Source organism: Asparagus officinalis, chromosome 4, assembly GCF_001876935.1.
Source record: "Asparagus officinalis chromosome 4, Aspof.V1, whole genome shotgun sequence".
Lineage (NCBI taxonomy): Eukaryota > Viridiplantae > Streptophyta > Magnoliopsida > Asparagales > Asparagaceae > Asparagus > Asparagus officinalis.
Genome location: NC_033797.1, coordinates 86,968,620 through 86,970,616, shown reverse-complemented (window position 1 = coordinate 86,970,616; position 1,997 = coordinate 86,968,620). Strand labels below are relative to the sequence as shown.

General features: G+C 42.9%; 1 long non-coding RNA gene across 1 annotated transcript; it reads left to right on the top strand.

Moving 5' to 3' along the window:
- LOC109836044 lies at nucleotides 691-1,165 on the top strand. The gene is made up of 2 exons (XR_002245800.1): nucleotides 691-779; nucleotides 860-1,165. It is a non-coding gene; the product is annotated as an uncharacterized LOC109836044 (long non-coding RNA).

Here is a 1,997-nt window from a genome sequence, read left to right as displayed (position 1 = left end):
ATTTAATATATCACAGGACGCTTTGACTATGCCCCCGACTCTTCTGGCTAAAAGAGCTTATACACCACCGCAGGGCTATGAAAATGTAGATGGAAATGACAAAAATGTGGAGAAAATTAATGAATTGAACGTAAGTATAAGATTAATTTTAGATTTGTATATACTTAATGATTTTTCATCAAAGTTTCTAATTTTTATGATATATGATATGCAGGCGGCGCTGGAAGCTTCTCAAAACGATGTCTTCACCCGTGTCACGCAGTCTCGAAGTACAGAGGACACTCCTGTAGAGCCTAACCGCATGACCAGAGACGAGTGGATGGAAGTTGTCGACGGAGCTTACGGTTTACACTCAAGAAAGAAAGAAAGAGTGCCTCTGCCAAGTACTAGAGTTAAGACACTCACCACCACCAATAAGCCTAGCAGCCAATCTGTGACATCGACGCGACACGGTGACACGTCATATGTCGTGGGTAAGATTGGAAATTACTTGATGAAGAATGTTGAAATTCCATTGGCTTTAAGTTTTCTTCCCACTATTAAGCATGAGTTAAGTGGTGCACAAACGACTTGGATGTCGTTCAGCGACTCATCGATTCTCAACCCGTAAAGGACTTGCTTCCGCAGTCTATATACGCGGATATTATGGTGTTGGCATTTGATGAGCATGCAGCTGCAAGTGGTGGAGAGAACCCGTAAAGGACTTGCTTCCGCAGTCTATATACGCAGATATTATGGTGTTGGCATTTGATGAGCATGAAGCTGCAAGTGGTGGAGAGGTATATATGTCATATTATATATATGTATTTATTATGAGTATTTTGAAATATATTCTCATATTGATTTACATTCTTTTTAGGCTAGAGGAGGTACCGTCGTAGGAAGCAGCAGTACGGTACGACATTCTGATGCAGCCGCCACCGATGATAGGGATCACGACGATAGAGACCACGACTATGATGAGTGAGTAATGTGTTAGACTTTTTAGTAACTTTTGTGGACTTTTGGATTGTGTTAAACATATTATGACCTCCTGATTATGTAGACTTTTGGATTGTGTTGAACATATTATGACCTCCTGATTATGTATATATGTGAATTGTTAAATGTTAATATTGTTGGATGTGAATCGATGAATGTAAATGTTAGTATTGTTGGATGTGAATGTGAATATTGTTGAATGTGAATCGGTGAACGTGAATATTGTTGGATGCGAATCGATAAATGTGATATTGTGAGTATTGTTTAATATATTGTGAATAATGGTAGTAACATGTACGTATTCCCGATTGGGGGGCTTTGCAATGCAGAAATAATTTTTTTTACCTGATTATGTACATTGGCGACGGGCATTTTTCATCGCCAATGTATATTGGCGACGGGAATACACCTGTCGCCAATGTACATTGGCGACATGCATTTTTCGTCGCCAACGTACATTGGCAACGGGGACAAACCCGTCGTCAATGTACATTGGCGACAGGGACAAATCCGTCACCAATACACTTTCGCGACGGGGTGGAGTCCGTCACCAATAATCCTGTCGCCAATAAACATTGGCGACGGGGAAATCCGTCGCCAATGATCATTGACGACGGATAGGTATTGGCGACAGAAAACATTGGCGATGGGTTATTGCCCGTCGCCAATGTACATTGGCGACGGATGTATTCCCGTCGCAAATGTACATTGGCGACGGGTATGAGCCCGTCGCCAATGTACATTGGTGACAGATGTATTCCCGTCGCCAATGTACATTGGCGACGCGAATACATCCGTCGCCAATGTACATTGGCGACGGATGTATTCCCGTCGCCAATGTACATTGGCGACGGATGTATTCGCGTCGCCAATGTACATTAGCAACGGGAATACATCTGTCACCAATGTACATTGGCGACGGGCTCATACTCGTCGCCAATGTACATTTGCGACGGGAATACATCCGTCGCCAATGTACATTGGCGACGGGCTGTAACCCGTCGCCAATGTACATT